Below are 22,663 nucleotides of genomic sequence, written 5' to 3' on the forward strand. Positions count from 1 at the left end.
CCGCCTTTCACCAGTCTTCTGATCATGAACATTTACATTCACCCCGTGCTCAAACAAAAACGGGCAAGTATTGACCATTTATTAGCCTCACTTGCCACTCTGACGCCAACATCATTCTGTCAGGGGACTTCAATATGACCTTACTGCAAGAAACGAACGGCACCAGGGGGTACACTCAGGCCAAAACTCGACGTGACACCTTTGGCAAGCAATGCGCAGTTCACCTGTACGACCTCTCAATGTGAATGTTCAATGGTCACAGTTCGACAGACACCCCAGCAGCTTATAAAAGGGTCACTCAAAAGTCAGCCTCAATTATCGACTACTCTTTCACGTACCACAACCTCGCTTCCCAGATCACAAACTTTCAAATCTTGGATAGAGTAGAGAGCAGCCATAAACCGCAATCCTTTACGCTCTTAAGAAACAAAACAAATCCAATTCTCACTAACGCAATGCCGCAACAACTCCATTGCCATAACCTCAAACGCCTCATTTGGAAAAAGGACAATATATGCGACTTTATGGAAAGATGTATCAGTATCTTGGAGAAATCCAAAGCGAACCTTCTAGCAGCCGGGCCTGGGAGTCATTCACCACAGAGCTAAGTCAAAAATGGTCCAAACATGCAACTGGCAGAAAAGCAGGAAAATCGTTGGGGGCAGCATGGTTCACCAAAAGCCTTCGATTGCAAAAACAACAACTGAACAAACATTTACGACAACTAAGAACTCAGGGCTCATCTTTCACCCAAGACCAATTGCTTCTAATCTTCAAAGCCAGAAAAGACCTTAAAAGAGACATCATGGTGGCCAAGAGAGTATTCTAGGAACACCTCTGGGCTAAACTCCATTACTCCTGCAAACAAAGAGACTCCAAGCTCTTCTGGGAAATCATCAACCAGTTAACAAACGGCAGGAATCAACACCACAACTCGGACATTATGGAGGAAACATGGAGCGCCCACATTAAATTACTATATAACGAAATTTCGCCCCCAGGCATCTTTAATTGTGGCTTCCAACCAAGTAACGGAGCTATTGTCAGAGACCTAGTAAAGTACGATTCCCCCTCCAATCCAGATTTACTTCTGCAGATCCTTAAAGAAGAAGTCTTAAAAACAATAACGAAATTAAGACCCGAGGGTGCCCCTGGGCCCAACGGCCTCCCAAACGCCTTGTTTGCGCACATTCCACCATTCTGGGCAGACTACTTGTCTCCTCTTTTTTGGGATATTCTAATTATTATTATTATTATTATTACTGAGTTTATACAGCGCCTGGTTACACTAGCCAGTGTGTCCCCGCGCTTATTCAGTGGCCTAGAAAACCTCCCAATACAGCTCACAAACTAGTGCAGTTAATCTTTAGGGAACAGATGTGTTTTAAGTTCTCTGCGGAAAACTTTTTCGGAGGTCTCCGTCCAGAGTCTAAGAGGAAGAGCATTCCAAGTCCGAGCCGCCAAAAGGCGGAAGGATCTGCCACCCATCCTGACCCTAGTGGTCTTAGGGATACACATTAATCCAACACCCTCAGACCGCAAAAGCTGTGTGAGTTTGTACAATGTGAGCAGGTTCCATAGGAACCTGGGGCCAGTCCCATGGGCGATCCGATGACCAATACAAAGGGCTTTGAACTGGATACACTCCTTGATTGGCAACCAGTGTACCGTCTGCAAGGCCTTCATGGAGGAGATTCTTTTCTGCAGTGTCAGGACTAGGCGTGCAGCAGCGTTTTGAATACGCTGCAATCGTTGAAGGCACCTCACATTGGCTCCCAAATATAAGGCATTCCCGTAGTCCAGCCTGGAAGTAACCAGGGAATGGACCAGGGCTCTCCTAGCTGACACTGGGAGCAAGTCAAGGGTTTTCCTCAGACAACGGAGGATGCCAAAGCGCGTTCCAGCTACACGTCTAGTAGTCTAGTCGTCTAGTACTAACCTTTTATCACGATCCCTGACTCTTGGAGGGGAAGCATTCTAAGCCCAAAATACAAATCCGGTTTTCGTTGCGATCCTTCAAATTATAGATTGATCGCGTTAATCGACGTGGAGGCTAAAATCTATGCATCAAACCATCTGGCAGATTTAGAGAACTGGGCAGGGCGAAAAAACCTCATTCCTCATACGCAAACCGGATTAGGGACGGGATGGGCACCTTGATGAATATTTCCGCTGTAACCCTTCTGGCCAATCAAGCCCTTGCAAAATCAAGGCCACTTTACACATGTTTCATCGACCATAAAGCGGTTGCTGGAGGCCATAATCAACCTGTACTCTCAGACGTGGGCCCAGATCAGGAAAGAAGATGGGCTCAGTATTACTAAGAAGATCTACACACTCAACAGGCTAAAACAAGGGTGCGTGCTGGCACCCTCCCTCTTCAACATTTACGACGCTGATCTGGGCAAGCACTTTCGGTCAATCCAATCCGACCCTCCGAAAGTTGGCACAACGCCCACACCCAGCCTTCAATATACAGATGACATTGTTTTACTGGTGCAAACGCCAATTGGTTTGCAACGACTAATTACTGAACTTGGGGCTTATACCACCTCGGTCCAACTAACCATCAATCACCAAAAAACGAAGGTGATGCGCTTCAACAAACACCATAAAGCCGATCACAAACTCACTTGGACATTGGACAAGCGACCTTTGATCAAGGTGGATTCATACAAATACCTTGGCTTTCAAATTGATTGGAAACTTACCTTCAAGATTCATCCGTTCCCAGATCGCACAAAATCCAAACAGCTGCAGTTTGCCTTCAAAATCTTAAAAAACAAGCTTGCAGGCAGCTCCATTGGTCACCTACTAAAGGTTATATCCGGAAAAATTCTTGCCTTCCATTTCATATGGCACAGAAATCTTGAATGTCAAGGACAGTACAGGCCTGAACCTGGAACAATCATTTATTTTCAAGAAACTGTTTTCAATTCCCGCCATATTCCGTAAGCTCAAATTCGACTTGAGTGTGGTCTAAGGAACCAGATCCGTGACAGACAAGGTGCACTAGTCAAGTACTATTGGAGGATGCGGGATACAGAGGAAAACACACTCGCCCACCATTGTTGGGTAGAAATCGAAAAGCAAGCCAGCCTCAAAAATTCAATCTTCGCAGCTCTGAAGGCCTCGCTCTCAGCACTAAAGTTAGAGGAGGCGTGGCTTACAACGCCTACCTACTCCGGCTTCTGTGGTCAACAAAGCCATAAAACGGCACTCTTTACTATTAGACAAAACTGCCCTAGCAAAATACCATACCAGAGGTTGCAACCCCAATCCTACTTGCTCGATCATTTTCCGCATCAGAAAAAACACTTTTTAATGCTACTAAGGCTCCCAAATAAATATATATATATATATATATATATATATGTATATTACAAAACTAACAATTTTGGTTTAAAAAATGGCGTTTCACAACTTCAGGAAGTGTGGAATTGGCAACCTCACAGGCTTTGAGGGTGGAAATAAAACATCTGCACACCCCTGTTGAGAGGGGTGGGGGAGAAACTGGAGGGAGTGAGAGAGGAAGTGGAAAATTCGATCTTAACAATGACATCATTAGAGATAATCTAGTGGGTAATGCTGGGGTGGGTCACTCCAGCCACAGACCGTGAGGTGTCAGAGAAGGGCTGATAGGTCATATTACAACTGAGATCCAGCAGCTGCCTGGTCAACTTCCAGACGGTGCTCAGCAAGGGGCAGGCTGCTGGAGAGAAGGCAGAAACGTGTCTGCGGTTGTGATTGTGAAGTCATAACCTTGCCCACTGGATTCAAGGCAGTGCTTAATTTGTCAAATATGAAGTGCCAGGGCTCTGACCAGGACGTCATTGCAGCTTGCACCACCCAGACTGTCTTAAGTGCAGTGTTGACAATTAAGAGCCGGTGCCACCCCGGAAACCAATTAAGTGACGGTGCGGAACACCGGAAACCCCGGCTCAAATTAAGTACTGATTCAAAGGGAATTTTACAGTTGGCTGTACAACGGGGAGGGCGTTATTTTTCTTTCCCCTGTTACCAGACCATAATGTGACTGTTGTAAGTAAATTCAGAGAAAAACGAAATAATAGACACCCATTTCTATGGTCCAAAAAATCCATTAGGTGGAAAAACTAATTATTATAAAAAGTCTTTTTGAAGATATTAAAAGCAGTAATACGTTTTATTCAATTGCAAAAGTACAACATTTTTCTTAAATATGAACCCCTTATTAAGTCCAGTTATGGAATACAGTTCTAATATTAAACTGAAAAAAATAAGCAAGCAGACAAAATAAGAACGAGGCAGGTGTAAGCGTCATGTTAAGAGGAAGAAAGAGAGTAAGTCGGTAAGAGGATCCCGCAAAGAAAAGTCAGAGAAAGTAGGAGCACGACGGAGAGGAAAGCAAACTAAGAGTGGATGTTAGAGAGAGATTTTGATTGTCCTCCTAAAAAACAATGAGGAAGTAATGTGGGGTTGAGGAATAGGAACAGGGAAGGAAGAAAATCAGTATAAAGAGGTAATGAGAGAGTCTGAGGGAAAACACATGGAACACATTATGTTAAAAAGAGTGAAAATCTCCCTTTGACAAAAATGTGGGAGGGGCGACAGGATAATGCAAACATTATTTTAAAACAACAGAGAGAACCTGTTTTCAAAATTAATGACATTTACACCTTAAGAGGAGCTTGTAAAAGGCTATTTGGAAAAAAGATCGTCTGTTAATTGGATTTTACTGCATGGTAAATGTCTGCTCTAATGGAAAATCTTGATTCAGCGGATTGTGTAAATTGCTGTTCTCTGAAGTTGTTTTTCGATGAAGTTTCATGAAAGTAGATCATGATTGGACCATACTTTTAGATCATAAAATATGGAAATAACAGATACAAATTTTCTTCTGTTCTTTCATCTTGACGGATTTAGACATAACTTAGATTCATATCTAAATGTGTCTAAATTTGGGGTCAGTATTATCTCTACTGTGTTTATAGGAGGTGGAAGAGGCATTCATGTAGACCAAGAAATATTGGGCACAAGACAAATTCTCTATTCTTTCGTGTGTGTGCAATCTTTAAATTTGATCTGTGCTAACCATTTTGCTAATTTCGGATACTTGTCAAATTCCTTGTCTGGAAGATTAAATTGGAATTTTTAAAGTAGGCATTTTGGGTGATGAACTGTCCAGTACTTGATTTATAGATTTGATTAGTTATTGCGTGTTACCTATTCCAGTTTTCTTTATCGATTTTGAGTCCCTAAATGACTCATTCTGAAATGTTAATAGTGTGGTTTTGTCAGATTGTTTCCAAAATGTATTAGAGAAATTCAATTAAAGTTTTATCTCTTAGAGACTTCATTAGATAGTAACCTGGTGAGTGAGAATGGTTCGGATGGGACATTGTCTCCACAACGGTTTCCCACTATTGTTTTTTCTTCAAGAAGATTTTGCCATATTTCGAGTTCCATAAAAATTTCTTGAGATCTTTGAAAAATCTGAAAGATAAAGGAATCAAAAGATTAGCAATGGGATCATCGTGAAATGCACCTATAGTTCTATATTCCCTTAATGTCCTTAGTTACTTGCACACATTACATATCAAATAGAAATTAAATATATAATGTACAATGTTCTAAAGCTCAACAGTCACTCTCTGAGACAAGCAGCAAATTGAGACTTAATGAGTTAAACTGCAAGAGGATATTGGACCGCCAAAGGAGACGCAACACTTCTCTGTATCTCCTTTCAGACAAGGAAACCAAAATCTATTTCACAATCAATGCAGAAAATCCATTAAAAAAAAGTATACAACTATTTGAGTGCACTGGTCACCAGGGCGATCCACAATCGGGTCGATTGTAGTCTGGAATATCGAAACAGGAATATCTGAGAGTCGGCGTATTGTGGTCAAAATATACAAAACAAAAATATTGAGGATGTAATTTCACAGAGTGAGGTATAGATTTTACTATTTTTAACTCCAGATCTACGTACCTTTAAGATCTATGTTGTCACAGTATATATGCATGAGTTAGATAAAAAAAATGGTAAACATCGTTTACCACGCATGCGATACAACGCATGCCTCTATAATGCGGTAATTATGGCCGTTTTGTTACATCGCATATCATTACAACGCAAGTCAGAACAATGACTTGCTTCAGGGAGCAGAAGTTGTTGGATTTACAATCCAACACCTTCACTACTGTTGCACAGACTGAGAGTTGGAATAGTAAATTATATTATTCTAACATCCAGCAACCCCCCTACAGCAAGTTGTTGTAAAGACTTCCATTGTAATGGTATGCAATGTAACAACGCGGTCACTGTAACAACCACGTTGTAATGGTATGCGTTGTAAACCCATGCTAACTAACGTGGCATATTCATTGAAAATCTATGCACACTTACCTGTCGATGTTTTGGGTTTTGGTCGTGATATTGTGGCGACTCGATATTCTGACTTCGATATTCAGAACCCACACCATCTGGGTCTTGAAGTGGCGCTCATAAGGACCGGTGCCCTCTGGTTTGAGAGGGTATCACAGGGAGGCCCGCATAGCTGTAGCATGCGGTAGAAGTCGTTTCTGGAGAACTTTTGGACTTGTTGGAGAAGTTTTCATTCAGAGCAACAACACCTACAGTTCTTGAAGACAGTGGGCAGGTGGAGGAGCGTGGCGCCCACCTGAGCCTGGCAGTGACGTGTGTGGTGGTAAGGAGGAGACACTGCGGGGCAGATTTACAAGCCCCTTGTGCCTCTTTTACGCCGCTGCTGGGTTGTGACGCAGCGACGGCGCAAAGCCTGTGCCATGCTGTGGGGCATTTAGAACGTGACTCATCTGGGAGATGCATCAGGTTGTAAAGCCCTACGTCACATGCAGGCGTTCCAGCGCAGGAACGCCTCCTAAAAGTGGTTAAGTGAAATCTACAAGGCCATGCTGCGTCAAAACCCTGCGCCTGCTTTAAGCAGGCGTAAGGATGGACGCCCGAGCCTTGCTGGAGCTGTGTCGCGCTTGCGACGCAACTCCAGCAATGCGCCACCTTTACGGCACAGATGCGTCACGCATCTGTCCATTTTTTTCCCATGATGCGCTGCATTGTAAATGTGGCGCATCCAGGGTGGTGCAGCCATGTCGCACAATAACTGGCGCATCCCTGCTGATATGCAGGAATGCGCCAGTTATTGTAAATCTGCCCCTGCATTTTGGACACTTTACGTCACAGCTCTCACAGAATGCGCCACCAGCAGGCTACAGATGTTCCCAAAATGAAATGTGTACTGCAGCCCTATGTAATAGAGGTAAGCTGAGCACGGAGGGCTCGAGCCAGGCTCGAGCCTCTGGCTCAGTTTAAGGTCCGCTTGAACCCTTGAGCCGAAAAAGAGCCGAGCTTCGATGTGGCTGTCCCCTGCCACCCACGCGCCAGCCTTACATGCCAAGAATAAAACACAACAGATGAATCTTTGATGTGAAACGGGAGACAGAAAGACATATCCACCTAGGGGCTGAAATGTACAAGGTGAATGAAACCAGAAATCTGGGCTCAATCCGGCTTCCCCACTTGGCCATGTTGTGTGATTCTAGGCAAATATTTTATTTCACTCTGCCTTTTTTTTCTTCATAATTGCAAGGGAGAGACCCCTGACTGTGAGCTCAGGGGGTGCGCTTTACACTGACATATCTGCGGTGCTTGCCTTAATTCATTATAATGTTGCTGCTTGCATTAGAACCCGGGCCACAGATGTGGTGCCCGCGACAACAGCCTTTCCTCTTAGTTCATGTCTGGACTTGTCCTTAGGGGTCCAGGGATGCTTCAAAGTGTGTGGTTAAAAAATGCCTCTTTTAACCTCTTAGCTGCTGATGACGAGCTGAGCTCGTCATGTAACGCGGCTTTTTGAAAATTGCCGCACACAGCGGGAAAAGCCGCCGCAGCGATGCGGTTAATAAATGTCTCTCAAAGCAGTGATATAATCTGATGTACTACAGCGAAACGCTTCTGCCTGTTAAAGAAATATAAATATATATGTTTTAATTTTGAAGAGACTTTAACATATTTTATCTTGTGTAGGTTGGCCAATGCCAAACATGGTCGTGGCCCAGCCAGACTCTCTCAGGCTCTCTGTCCCACCCCTTGGTACGAGTGACAGCCCAATATGGGGCAGATTTACAAGCCCCTTGCAACACGCAGCGGCAGCGTAAACAATGCGCCACTATGCAACATATTTATAATGTGACGCATCTAGGGAGATTGGTCATGTTGTAAAGCCCTGCACTACATTATACCTGCATCAGGTATAGTGTATGCCGGGTGGCCGTCACAAGGAAGCCCCGTAAGAGTGTTGCAGTGAAATCTACAAGATTTCGCGGAGTCACTTTTACGTCCCCGCTTCGCCAAATCCTTACGCCTGCTTGAAGCTGGAGTGAGGAGTGAGGCAGCATATTAGGTATAGGGCACCCCTGAGCAGTGTTGGAGTTGTGTCATGTTGCAACACAACTCCAGCACTGCGTCACCCTTACGCCGACGGATGCGCCACGCATCTGTCTATCCTCGCGCCACGGTGCGCCGCATTGTAAATGCGGCAAATCAAGGGAGTCACGCAAAATAACTGGCGCATCCCTGCTAATATGCAGGGCTGCGCCAGTTATTGTAAATCTGCCCCTGCGTATTTAGTGCACTGCCACATATGCAAACTTCTAAGCAGTCAACAGCATCCGAAGTCCAAGGTACTGATTTTATCTACCTTGGAAGAATGAAAGGCTGAGTAGAGGCCAATAGTTTTAAAAGAGTGACCAGGAAGCTTCGCACCAGTCCCACAGCAGGCACACTAACTAACCCGCTGAGCTGTCTTCTCGACATGTTGTGTTGCTCTGGACGCTGACGTCGTCCCAGGAACCAGACATGTTTGTATATTTCCATCTCCCAGCAGCCCCCATTTGAGGAAGAGGCGGGGGAGGTTCATGTTTGATGCTGAGACAGGCTCCTGGGGACTGGGCCTGTAGGAGCGCTCCCCCCGCTCCCACCATGGTCCCCCCACACCCAGACCAGGCCCTGGCAGCAGCCTCCATGGCTTAGCCCGAGCAGTCAGGCATTTCCGGTCCAGTCGCCGGTGGGGGCTGGAAAGTTCCCTTTGTCCTCAGCGTGTTTCCTGCAGCGCCGCGGCCGGACTTCAAAGCGCGGATTCTTTCCGAGGGGTTCACTCTTTACAGGGGGAGCAAAGTCGGGAATAAGAGTTTATGGAATTAAAAACTATCCGATGGAGACAGAATCTGCTGAGGGGGGGGGTCGGAGGGTGGTAAAAACTGGCTCACGCCTGTCCTGTGGCGCCGCCAGCTGGCCCAGCTCTGCCGGTGCAACTCAGCTAACGTTCATCTCTGATAGTCCACATGCACAGCTCAAAAAAGTGCACCTCAACTCAACACAGCTCTACCAGTGCACCTCAACTCACCACAGCTCTACCAGTGCACCTCACTTCACCACAGCTCTACCAATGCACCTCAATTCACCACAGCTCTACCAGTGCACCTCAATTCACCACAGCTCTACCAGTGCACCTCAACTCACCACAGCTCTACCAGTGCACCTCAATTCACCACAGCTCTACCAGTGCACCTCAATTCACCACAGCTCTACCAGTGCACCTCAACTCACCACAGATCTACCAGTGCACCTCAATTCACCACAGCTCTACCAGTGCACCTCAACTCACCACAGCTCTACCAGTGCACCTCAACTCACCACAGCTCTATCAGTGCACCTCAACTCACCTCAACTCTACCAGTGCACCTCAACTCACCACAGCTCTACCAGTGCACATCAGTCCATACACAGCTCTACCAGTGGGGTGGGGGGGGGGGGGGGTGGAGACTGGCTCACGCCTGTCCTGTGGCGACGCCAGCTGGCACAGCTCTGCCGGTGCAACTCAACTAATGTTCATCTCTGATAGTCCACATGCACAGATCAAAAAGTGCACCTCAACTCACCACAGCTCTACCAGTGCACCTCAACTCGCCACAGCTCTAACAGTGCACCTCAACTCACCACAGCTCTACCAGTGCACCTCAGTCCACACACAGCTCTACTAGTGCACCTCAATTCACCACAGCTCTACCAGTGCACCTCAGTCCACACACAGCTCTACCAGTGCACCTCAACTCACCACAGCTCTACCAGTGCACCTCCATTCACCACAGCTCTACCAGTGCACCTCAACTCACCACAGCTCTACCAGTGCACCTCAACTCACCACAGCTCTACCAGTGCACCTCAATTCACCACAGCTCTACCAGTGCACCTCAACTCACCACAGCTCTACCAGTGCACCTCAACTCGCCACAGCTCTAACAGTGCACCTCAACTCACCACAGCTCTACCAGTGCACCTCAGTCCACACACAGCTCTACTAGTGCACCTCAATTCACCACAGCTCTACCAGTGCACCTCAGTCCACACACAGCTCTACCAGTGCACCTCAACTCACCACAGCTCTACCAGTGCACCTCCATTCACCACAGCTCTACCAGTGCACCTCAACTCACCACAGCTCTACCAGTGCACCTCAATTCACCACAGCTCTACCAGTGCACCTCAACTCACCACAGCTCTACCAGTGCACCTCAATTCACCACAGCTCTACCAGTGCACCTCAATTCACCACAGCTCTACCAGTGCACCTCAACTCACCACAGATCTACCAGTGCACCTCAATTCACCACAGCTCTACCAGTGCACCTCAACTCACCACAGCTCTACCAGTGCACCTCAACTCACCACAGCTCTATCAGTGCACCTCAACTCACCTCAACTCTACCAGTGCACCTCAACTCACCACAGCTCTACCAGTGCACATCAGTCCATACACAGCTCTACCAGTGGGGTGGGGGGGGGGGGTGGAGACTGGCTCACGCCTGTCCTGTGGCGCCGCCAGCTGGCACAGCTCTGCCGGTGCAACTCAACTAATGTTCATCTCTGATAGTCCACATGCACAGATCAAAAAGTGCACCTCAACTCACCACAGCTCTACCAGTGCACCTCAACTCGCCACAGCTCTAACAGTGCACCTCAACTCACCACAGCTCTACCAGTGCACCTCAGTCCACACACAGCTCTACTAGTGCACCTCAATTCACCACAGCTCTACCAGTGCACCTCAGTCCACACACAGCTCTACCAGTGCACCTCAACTCACCACAGCTCTACCAGTGCACCTCCATTCACCACAGCTCTACCAGTGCACCTCAACTCACCACAGCTCTACCAGTGCACCTCAACTCACCACAGCTCTACCAGTGCACCTCAATTCACCACAGCTCTACCAGTGCACCTCAACTCACCACAGCTCTACCAGTGCACCTCAACTCGCCACAGCTCTAACAGTGCACCTCAACTCACCACAGCTCTACCAGTGCACCTCAGTCCACACACAGCTCTACTAGTGCACCTCAATTCACCACAGCTCTACCAGTGCACCTCAGTCCACACACAGCTCTACCAGTGCACCTCAACTCACCACAGCTCTACCAGTGCACCTCCATTCACCACAGCTCTTCCAGTGCACCTCAACCCACCACAGCTCTACCAGTGCACCTCAACTCACCACAGCTCTACCAGTGCACCTCAATTCACCACAGCTCTACCAGTGCACCTCAACTCACCACAGCTCTACCAGTGCACCTCAACTCACCACAGCTCTAACAGTGCACCTCAACTCACCACAGCTCTAACAGTGCACCTCAACTCACCACAGCTCTACCAGTGCACCTCAACTCACCACAGCTCTACCGGTGCACCTCAACTCACCACAGCTCTATCAGTGCACCTCAACTCACCACAGCTCTACCAGTGGGGTGGGGGGGGGGGGGGGGGGTGGTGACTGGCTCACGCCTGTCCTGTGTCGCCGCCAGCTGGCTAAGCTCTGCCGGTGCAACTCAACTAATGTTCATCTCTGATAGTCCACATGCACAGATCAAAAAGTGCACCTCAACTCACCACAGCTCTAACAGTGCACCTCAACTCGCCACAGCTCTAACAGTGCACCTCAACTCACCACAGCTCTACCAGTGCACCTCAGTCCACACACAGCTCTACCAGTGCACCTAAACTCACCACAGTTCTACCGTGCACCTCAACTCACCACAGCTCTACCAGTGCACCTCAGTCCACACACAGCTCTACCAGTGCACCTCAACTCGCCACAGCTCTACCAGTGCACCTCAATTCACCACAGCTCTACCAGTGCACCTCAACTCACCACAGCTCTACCAGTGCACCTCAACTCACCACAGCTCTACCAGTGCACTGCAGACCACACACAGCTCTACCAGTGCACCTCAACTCACCACAGCTCTACCAGTGCACCTCAACTCACCAGAGCTCTACCAGTGCACCTCATGCCACACACAGCTCTACCAGTGCACTTCAACTCACCACAGCTCTACCAGTGCACCTCAAGTTACCAAGCACGAGGGTGGACAGGATTTCTGACTGTTAGACGGAGACCCAGAGGGTCGGCCGAGTACTGGGGGAGAGGCCTCCGGTGAGGGCCGTCTCCGGTGATCGTACAGACAAGTAACTTCCCCCCCACAGATGGACACCACACAAGGATGAGTTCTGCACACTTTATATAAGAATCTTGAGGCAAGGTGATAAACGATACAGCGGGACCAGGACACGAGGATCCTGTCAATTCTAGTCTCTGTAGGGAAAAGGGGTAGCGGGACAGTCTTAGTACCGGTCCGGTATGGGGGCAGCAAGAGGTGAAGCTCACAATCCTCGAGCTTGGGGGGTCCGCAAAGATGGCAGCGCCAGCAGGCTACGAAGATGGTTCGAGGTGATGAGGGCCGCGGCAGCGCCAGCAGGCTACGAAGATGGTTCGAGGTGATGAGAGCCGCGGCAGCCCCATCAGGCTTCGAAGATGGTTCATAAGAAAGGGCCGCGGCAGCGCCAGCAGGCCTCCAAGGATGAGTTCGTCTCGGTGTCTCTCGACTCCAGGATACAACTGCCTTCCTGTTCTGGAGCTGCCCCAGTTATAGGTCTGGCCTCCTTTGATGTCCGGACCCTCGCACTTGGAGGTCGGGAGGTCCGGGATGAAGGAATCCAGACACCCAGCAGGGGGGTGGAGCCAGCGCCCGGGGAGGCCGGGGGCGATCGACACCTGGCGGTTGGGAGCCATTGACACTCCTTCTCCCATTGACCTGCCAAGTGGTCTCTTCACCTCCTGGGTGGAGGGTGGTGCCTCGATGTCGGGGCCTGGCCAGGCCCAGGGTTGGGGTCGAGCCGAGGCCACGCGGCCTTGTTCTGTAGTGTCCAAAGATGGCGGCTGGGCCGGGGCAGTGGTACTGACGGGGGCCCGGGCCAGCCGATACTGGGGTGTTCAGGAGCTGGAGTTCCATTGGGGACGGGCTGTGGGTTCCCCCGGTGGGTTGCCGGGATGGTTCTGGTCTTGGATACCGGGCGAGCAGGGGTCCGGGCCCCGCCATGCGGGGAGGGAGCGGGCCTTCCACGAGGCCTGTCCAACATGCGTCCCCCCCAGCTGAAGGCAGGGAGAGTCACCCATCCTCTTGGGTACTCTCCTCGCCGAGGCGGAAGAAGCGTGACAGGCCGTCTGCGTTGGCGTGGTCATGGCCTGGACGATGCTCCACAGTGAAGTCCATCCCCTGCAGGGAGATGGACCACCGCAACAGTTTTGGGTTCTCTCCTCGCATCTGTATCAGCCATTGCAGGGGTCGGTGATCTGTTTGCACCCAGAAGTGGGTACCGAAGAGATAGGGCCGGAGCTTCTTGAGGGCCCACACTACGGCGAAGGCCTCCCGCTCGATGGTGCTCCAGCGCTGTTCTCGGGCCAGCAGGCGTCGGCTGATGAAGGCCACTGGCTGATCGACTCCCTCGGTGTTGAGTTGGGAGAGGACGGCCCCAATGCCATGATCTGAGGCGTCCGTCTGCACTATGAACTCCCGGCTGTAGTCGGGGGCCTGGAGCACGGGGGCGGTGCACATGGCGGACTTCAATTTCTCAAAGGCCGTCTGACAGTCCAGAGTCCAGTTGACTGTTTTGGGGTTTTTCTTGGATGTGAGTTCTGTGAGGGGCCCCACAATGCTGCCATAGTCTTTTACAAACCGCCGGTAGTACCCGGTGAGCCCCAAGAAGGCTCAGGCCTCGGTTTAGGTGACTGGGGGTTTCCAGGCCTGGATGGCAGCGATCTTGAGCTGGAGGGGGGCCACCAGACCGCTCCCCACTTGGTGTCCCAGGTAGGTCACGGATCCTTGGCCAATCTGGCATTTGCTGGCTTTGATGGTGAGCCCGGCCTGCCAGAGGGCGTGCAGGACCTCCCGGAGGTGGTGGAGGTGGTCTGGCCAGTGGCGACTGTACACAGCAATATCGTCCAGATAGGCGGCGCTGAATTCTTCGAGGCCCGCCAGTACCTGGTTCACGAGTCTCTGGAAGGTAGCTGGGGCGTTTTTCATGCCGAATGGCATCACCTTGAAGTGGTAGTGGCCATCCGGGGTAGAGAAGGCAGATCGCTCTTGGGCCCCTGGGGTGAGGCCGATCTGCCAGTAGCCCGCTGTTAGATCGAAGATGCTCAGGTAGCGGGCGGCCCCCATGCGGTCAATCAGCTCATCCGCCTGGGGAATGGGGTGAGCGTCGGTTTTGGTAACGGCGTTCAGACCCCGATAGTCCACACAGAACCTGAGCTCGGGGACAACGCCCGGGGCGGCAGCCTTGGGGACCAGCACGACTGGGCTGGCCCAGGGGCTGTCAGATGGCTCGATCACTCCCAGAGCCAGCATTTTGGAGACTTCGGTCTGGATACAGGCGCGCACTCGATCCGGCACTCGGTACGCCCTGTGTCAAATAGGGGGGCTATCCCCGGTATCTACGTCGTGAAGGCACCAGGGGGTGACCCCGGGGATGAGGGAAAACAGGTCGGCGAATTGGAGCAGAAGGTCTTGACAGTCTTGGCGTTGCTCTGGGGACAAGGCATCGGAGAGTCTGACCCCTTCCACGGAGCCGTCCTTCTCGAGCGTCCTCAGCAGGTCAGGAAGGGGCTCGGAGTCTTCTTCAGTCCCACTATTGGTAGCCATCAGGAGGCTGAGTTCCGAGCGTACGAAGTGGGGTTTGAGTCGGTTGGCGTGGAGGACCCGTAGGGGGTTCCGGGGTGACTCCATGTCGATCAGGTAGGTGACTGGACCCTTGCACTCTACCACCTTGAAGGGCCCCGTCCATTTGTCCTGTAGAGCGCAGGGTTCAACCGGGGACATCACCCAGACCTGTTGTCCCGGCTTGAACTCGATGGAGGAGGCATGCTGATCATACCATCGCTTCATGTCCTCCTGACTGGCTTCAAGGTTGGCCTTGGCGAGTTCCCTGAATCGCCGGGTCTGGTTGCGGAGGGTCAGGAGATACTTGTATACATCCGGAGGAGTCTTCTGAGGGGCCACCTCCCACCCTTCTTTGATCAGGCTGAGGGGACCCCGGACGGGGTGTCCATACAGGAGTTCGAATGGGCTGAAGCCCAGGGATTTCTGGGGGACTTCTCGGTATGCGAACAGGAGGCACGGGAGCAGCACATCCCATTGGCGACGTAGGGGTTCTTCCAGGCCCATGATCATCCCCTTGAGGGTGCGGTTAATCCGCTCGACCAGCCCATTTCCTTGCGGGTGATAGGGGGTCGTGAATTTGTAGGTGACCCCGCACTGTTGCCAGAGGGACTTCATATATTTAGAGATAAAGTTCGTGCCCCTGTCGCTGACGACTTCCCGGGGGAAGCCCACCCGAGAGAAGATCCCCATCAGGGCTCGGCCTACCACGGGCGCCGTCACGGTCCGAAGAGGGATGGCCTCGGGATAGCGGGTGGCGTGGTCCACCAGGACCAGGGAGAACCGGTGTCCTTGTGCTGTTCGGGGGTCCAGGGGCCCCACAATGTCTATTCCCACCCGTTCAAACGGGGTGGTGACGATGGGGAAAGGCTGCAAGGGTGCTTTGATCTTTCGGCCGCTCTTCCCGCTGGCCTGGCAGGTTGGGCAGGCCCGGCAGTGGTTTGTTACATCATTCCGCATTTTGGGCCAGTAGAAGCGGGTCACTAGGCGGCTGTACGTCTTGTCTTGCCCCAGGTGTCCGGCAAGAGGCACATCATGTGCTAGGTTCAAGAGGAAGTCTCTGAAGCGGAGGGGGACCACCAGCACCCGGCTGGCCCCCAGCTCAGCAATCATTTGCTCACTGTAGAGCAGGTCATTGTCCCAATAGATCCAGTGGGCCCCGGAGGTGTCTCCTGTGCTCTGGGCGAGGGCTTGCTGTCGGAGTCCCTCGAGGGAGGGACATGTTCTCTGCTCCTGTCGGAATTTTTCCTGAGTGGGGCCACCCTCTTGACGCCACTGGGCCAGTTCGGGAAGGTCCCGGAGCCGATCAAGTCCTTCTTCGCTGTGCTCCGGAGAACTGGATTCCAGGGTTGCTCCCTCTTGGACGATCGGGGGAGGGGGTTCCGGCCATTCTGGTTCTTCGGGACTGGGGATGGCGCGGGCGGCCATGGACCGGGTCGTTACGCAGACCCATTCAGGGAGGCCCAGCATCCCCAGGTGCTCTCTTCGCTCAACGGCTGACCAGGGAGAACTTTCGAGGTCGTTCCCCAGGAGGCAGTCCACGGGGGCATCGTCGCGGACAGTCACTTTTAGCATTCCGGATACCCCTCCCCACTCGAAGGGGACGCAGGCCATCCGACACAGGCTCTCGGAGTTATCGGCCGACCGTACTGGGCAAAGGATATTTGGTAAGATCTGGTCCGGGGTCACCAGATGGCAGCGGACTGCGGTTACACTGGCCCCGGTGTTGCGGAGGGCTTCAGCCCGGTGCCCATTAATGTTGACCCACTGGCTGTACTTCTGCGTGTTGGCGGGAAGGGGTGCCCGCGGGATCAGGTCTCGTTCCCCTAGGCAGACCAGGGACATGGCGGCTGGTTCCCACTTGGGCTGGTCTGGCTCGTACTCTTCTGTGTCTTCCTGGGTTTGCTCTTCTCCCAGGGCAGTGGCAGCGACCTGGCGGGGCATGGGGCTCTGGTTTTTCGGGCAGTTGGGATCATTGGCGTAGTGGCCGGGTCGTTGGCATCGGTGGCAGGTAACGTTGGCGCGGAACCCTGGTCGCGTCGGAGGGCTTCCTCTTCCGGCCGGGGGCGGGGTGTTGCTGGTGGGAGCCACCGGGACGGTGTCTCTGCCCCGACCCTGGCTTCCTCCTCCCCCTCGGGGGCGATGGGGCCCTTGGGAGGCTCGGTTCTTTTCGCTGGGCCAGTTTCGGGAAACTCGGGTGCTCTCCCATCGGTCTGCCTCGATGGCGAGTTGCCGAGGTTCAATCAGTTTACTGTCAAGGAGGTGCTGCCTGAGCTCGACGAAGCAGTTATTAGAGAGGTGCTCCCATACAATAAGGTCAAAGAGCTGCTCGTAATTGGTCACCTTGCTGCCCTTGATCCACCCCTCGAAGGCTCGGCTAAAGAAGTTCACGTACTCCACCCAAGTCGTACCCGGGATCCGTTTGCAGTCGCGGAACCTCTGGCGGTACATCTCGGGCGTGAGGCCGTATCGAGTGAGGAGGGCGGCTTTCATGTGGTCGTAGGATGTCATCTGATGGTCCGGGACTTGCAGCAGGGCGTCTGCCCTTCGTTGACAAACCTCCCCCATAACCCGGCTCCCCAGTCGCTCCGTGGGATCCGGTGGGAGGTCATGGCTACTTCGTAGGCTTTGAACCATTGCTGGATATCATCGTTCCGGTAATATTCTCTGACAACCTCCTTGGGGATGTGGACCTTGGGGTCCGTATTGACAGGGGGGCTCGGGTGCCCGGGGACCCCGAGATCTTTGTTCTGCCTCCGAATCTCTAGTTCCTTCAAGTTGCGCTCATGCTCGTAGGCTAGTTTTTTCTCTTCCAGCTCTCTATGCCTTTGTTTCTCTTCTCGCTCCTCTCGGAGTCGTAAGTGTTCTAAAGTTATTTTTTGTTCCGCCAATTTGAGTTCTCCATCCAAGCGAAGTCGAGCCAGTTCCAATTCGTGGAGCCGGCTCTTCTCCCGTTCTCGGGCCTCCTCGGACGAGAGGCCCGGTCTTCTTTCTTCTGTAGGAGCGGTGCTGGTTTCGGTGGTCTCGAGGCTTTGGTCTTGGGGTACGGCCGTACCCGTCTCCGCCCAAGATTCCAAGGCGTGTTTGAAGTCATCTTTCGTGCTCAGTCCTGTGGTAGCAATGCCCAGTTCTATGCAGAATTGTTTTAGTTCTCTGTGGCTGTATTCTTCTAGTTTTTCCATCAGGAATTTTTCAGTCGTTCCACTCTCTTTTGTCGTCATGGTGGCTGTGTGTCGTGGGGTGAGTTACTCTCTGTACGATTATGCGTCGGCTCGGATCGCGCGCTGGCCACCAATGTTAGACGGAGACCCGGAGGGTCGGCCGAGTACAGGGGGAGAGGCCTCCGGTGAGGGCCGTCTCCGGTGATTGTACAGACAAGTAACTTCCCCCCCACAGATGGACACCACACAAGGATGAGTTCTGCACACTTTATATAAGAATCTTGAGGCAAGGTGATAAACGATACAGCGGGACAAGGACACGAGGATCCTGTCAATTCTAGTCTCTGTAGGGAAAAGGGGTAGCGGGACAGTCTTAGTACCGGTCCGGTCCGCGGGCAGCAAAAGGTGAAGCTCACAATCCCCAAGCTTGGGGGGTCCGCAAAGATGGGCCGCGGCAGCGCCAGCAGGCTACGAAGATGGTTCGAGGTGATGAGGGCCGCGGCAGCGCCAGCAGGCTACGAAGATGGTTCGAGGTGATGAGAGCCGCGGTGGCGCCAGCAGGCTAGGAAGATGGTTCACAACGAGGAAGGCCGCGGCAGCGCCAGCAGGCTACAAAGATGGTTCACGACGAGGAAGGCCGCGGCAGCGCCAGCAGGCCACGATGATGGATCACGTTGAGGAGGGCCGCGGCAGCGCCAGCAGGCTTCAAAGATGGTTCACAAGAAAGGGCCGCGGCAGCACCAGCAGGCCTCCAAGGATGAGTTTGTCTCGGTGTCTCTCGACTCCAGGATACAACTGCCTTCCTGTTCTGGAGCTGCCCCAGTTATAGGTCTGGCCTCCTTTGATGTCCGGACCCTCGCACTTGGAGGTCGGGAGGTCCGGGATGAGGGAGTCCAGACACCCAGCAGGGGGGTGGAGCCAGCGCCCGGGGAGGCCGGGGGCGATCGACACCTGGCGGAGGGGAGCCATTGACACTCCTTCTCCCATTGACCTGCCAAGTGGTCTCTTCACCTCCTGGGTAGAGGGTGGTGCCTCGATGTCGGGGCCTGGCCAGGCCCAGGGTTGGGGTCGAGCCGAGGCCACGCGGCCTGGTCGTGTAGTGTCCAAAGATGGCGGCTGGGCCGGGGCAGTGGTACTGACCGGGGCCCGGGCCAGCCGATACTGGGGTGTTCAGGAGCTGGAGTTCCGTTGGGGACGGGCCGTGGGTTGCCCCGTGGGTTGCCGGGATGGTTCTGGTCTTGGATACTGGGCGAGCAGGGGTCCGGGCCCCGCCATGCGGGGAGGGAGCGGGCCTTCCACGAGGCCTGTCCAACACTGACCCACTCAAGAACTTTTAGGCCTTTCTACCCCGTGTCATCTTGAGGATTTTTGTGGTCCCAGAAAAGGCATAATTCAACTGTTATTGTGTGGCCCTCAAAAAGTTTGAGATATATTTTGAGATATATTTAGTTTTTGGCGGCATAATTCAGGATGGAAGTAGTAAAAATGGAGAAGGAAATTTAAATTTGTTCTCTACAGGAGTCTTCCTAATATGTGGTGCCCCAGGGCCCCCAAAGTCCTTAAGATGACACTGACCCTCCCCTGCCCAAGCACTCCCGCTGTTCCTAACCAGCCCCCCAGCTAGTCACTGTTTTCAGGGCTATTGACCCCACAGTCCTATAAACCACACCGCTATGGGGCATATGTATGAAGCCCATTTCCCATTCGCAAACGGGCGATTCTAAGAATCTGCCCGTTTGCGAACGGGAAAGGGCCTTTTAGGATGTACCATCCCAAAAGGGCATCGCAAATTAGAGAATAACAAAATTTGCGATTCTCTATTTTGCGATTGCATTTAAGGAATTGCATATTGCGATTCCTTAAATGTGATGTAGAAAGCACCTAAGTAGTGAGAATTTGGCATAAGAAATTGCAAATTACTACCAACTGATAGTTGGTGGTAATTTTCAAATTCTTTGAAAAAAGCATTTTTTTGCTTTTTTCAAAGTGCCATGTGGCAGTATGTGCGCCTCATGTGCACACATGCTCATTTCAGGGGTGCATCAGGGTGTCCTTATGACACTCTTGCAACCTTGAAATTGCTTTCTCAATTTGTGATTCTCTCATCGGTAATCGCAAATTGAGAATGTCTTCCCATTCATTCCTATTGGCCTCTTCGTCCCTAGGAATGAATGGGGAGGTATTCCCTATTTGCAAATTGCATTCGCAATTAAGGAATATTAAGGAATCACAATTATTATTGCGGTTCCTACATACATAGCATTTTACCATTCCTTAATAGTAATTCGCTAAAAATCGCTATTAAGGAATCGCAAAAGGGCTTGTTCATACACTTGCCCCCTAATTCCTAAGCAGTCAACGCCCTCCTGATTACTTCACAACCCCCCCCCCCCCCAAATCAGGAGACCACGCAGCCCCAGACCCCCCCCCCCCACCTCTTTGTGGTAGGTTATTTAATGTAACTGTAAAAGCACCAGGTGTTGTGTTAGGAGGTTTCTTGTGCGCCCCCCGCACATCTGCATGGCGCTTGGCACTGCGAGAGCAGAGGGGTCCGTTCCTGCCTCCCCTGGGGGCACCTGGCGCCCTCCTGCCCTGCTCAGATTGTGTGCCAGCCCCACCGGGCTTCAAAGGCAGGGCGGCAGCAGAGGGGGCGGGGCCAACGCTCACCTGGAGGCCTCACCTGCGCACATGGTGCCCAAGGCCTCTGATCCGTCTCCAGCCGGAGAGGCGGGGGGAGGGTCAGGCTGGCACTGCCAAGCACCCCCTGTGCCCACCTCTCAGCTCCGGTTTGGACCCGTGAGAGGCTCAGGCCACCTGCAGCCTCTGGGCGCACCCCTGTGTGTGGCAGAGGGGCGAGGACTCCAAACCCTGCCAGGGCTGGGCAGAAAGGCACCCTGTGTGGTTTTGGCCCCCTCCTCCTGCTGTTGTGGTGTGGAGAGGATTCCACCCCCCGCCAGGGCCGGGCAGCAGAGCCCCTTGGGTGGCGTCACTTCCCTCTGCCTGCTGCTGTGGTGTTATTGCCCGGTACGTCCCCTCCTCCATCCCGGTCTATTGTTGTGTTCTGTGTCCGTTGTTTGTCATTGGCTGTTCTCGGCCCTTTCTTCTCTTTCATTCTCACCCTTGCGTTGTGTTTTGCTCGATCGCTCCTTTCTTTGTTGTTGTGTGTTGTGTTTTATCTGCGAGGAGCTTTGTTTTTTCAGGTTTATTGATCGTTGCTTTCTATTACCTAATGTCCTTTATATGCAATGGTTTGCCCCAAATGTAACTCCGTGTTTCTGCCTCTTCTATGTTTGTTAGTGTTTGTGTGTGTGTGTGAAGTATGTGCGAACATTTGTGGTACTGAATTGTTTCTCATCTTTCTGCCTGTTTTTTTCTGTGATGTGTAGTCTCCAGTGTGTATTCTTCTGAGATATTTTGTGAAGTTAAACAATGAATTGAATCTTTCGGTGCAGTTTTGAGTTTTCGTCTCACACATGCTGTGCACTAAGGTTTGTTGTGGTTTTGTTGTTCAGTATTATGATGTCTGTGATTTGAGGTTTGCATCTCTTTGGATTGTTTTTTCTATGACGTGGTGTTTGCAGTGTATTTTTGTCTTTCATGTGACGATACTTTTGTTAAATTCCACTCTTTCCTCCTTTGCTTTTTGGGTACTTCTGCCGTGTGTTGTCTGTAGATTGCTGTGGCATGTGAAGCTCTGTGGGTCTGCCGTGTGTTGTCTGTAGATTGCTGTGGCCTGTGATGCACTGTAAGTTCGTCTACAGAGCTCTGTGCACCGACCTTGAGTCTGTGCACTCTGTGTCCCCGAGGTTGGCAGGGTGGTCGGTGGATCCCAGGAGTGTCTGTGGACTGAGTAGATGAGTCTGACGTCACTCACTCTCCATTTGTTCTACCGGTCAGGAGCGATGCAGATCAAACATTTTTAATTCTCCTTTCTCTGCCAGTTGGGGGTGTCTTTCCACAGGAGGTGGGCCACGTAGTGGGAGCAGTGCCACAACAAGGACCTTTGCTGCCGCTGGGGAGGGACTTCTTTTAGTTTCTTGGCTTGGCACGAGAGTGATAGGGCACCATGCGCTGCCCATGGCAAGAATCACGCCCCCTCACTGGTGGCATTGGTGTAGACCTGGGCGGTAAATTCCGTTCCACTTGTGTAATTTGCGGAATTTGGGTAATTTTGCTTTCCACGGAGAACGCGGAATTGCGAAAAAATTCCACGATCCGCAGCTTTGTGGAATTTTTTGCTTGTTCGTGCTTTCAAAATGCGTGTTCGCGAGATATTTCCCCCCCAAGCACAAAAACAGCGTTTGCGAACAGGAAAAAAGCATCGCAAACGGGTGGGACAAGCAATTCCGTGTGTTTGCGGAATTTCTGTGTGCTCGCAGAGATATTTTTACTGTTTCGCGGAGCTTTGCGTAGCTCGACTACGCAAATTC

The 22,663-nt window shown here is 51.8% G+C and overlaps 1 protein-coding gene across 1 annotated transcript in view; it reads left to right on the forward strand.

The window, feature by feature from the left end:
- BGN (biglycan) overlaps positions 1 to 22,663 on the forward strand; it is a 158,328-nt gene that overhangs the window by 92,512 nt on the left and 43,153 nt on the right. The window lies entirely within an intron of this gene.

This window comes from Lissotriton vulgaris, chromosome 10 (genome assembly GCF_964263255.1).
Source record: "Lissotriton vulgaris chromosome 10, aLisVul1.2, whole genome shotgun sequence".
Lineage (NCBI taxonomy): Eukaryota > Metazoa > Chordata > Amphibia > Caudata > Salamandridae > Lissotriton > Lissotriton vulgaris.